The following is a 373-nucleotide window of genomic DNA, read 5'->3' on the forward strand; positions in this document are numbered from 1 at the left end:
AATAATAATAATAATAATAATAATAATAAAATGTTGGTTGTCTCTTATGTATATCCATATGAATAAAGCAATATCTTATAATAGTGACGTAATATCTATCATCTCTCTGTTTTTATATGAAGGAAACTAAAGTTTTATTTACTTGTAAATTGTAATTAGATCTTCAAATTCTTTATTTATTCATCACGATGTAGGTGCAATTAACTTTAGACACAATGGTTTCTAAGTGCTCAATTTATTTGGCTTTCTGAATAATTCTATTTTTATTATGATTTGTCCTTTCATTTCCTCAATTTGAACTTAATTTCGCTTGACTCTTTCAATTGGCAAGAGGATAGCATGTTCTTATTTGATTTTGGGAAAATATTTAATA

This window comes from Phalaenopsis equestris, unplaced genomic scaffold (genome assembly GCF_001263595.1).
Source record: "Phalaenopsis equestris unplaced genomic scaffold, ASM126359v1 Scaffold000522, whole genome shotgun sequence".
NCBI classification, from domain to species: domain Eukaryota; kingdom Viridiplantae; phylum Streptophyta; class Magnoliopsida; order Asparagales; family Orchidaceae; genus Phalaenopsis; species Phalaenopsis equestris.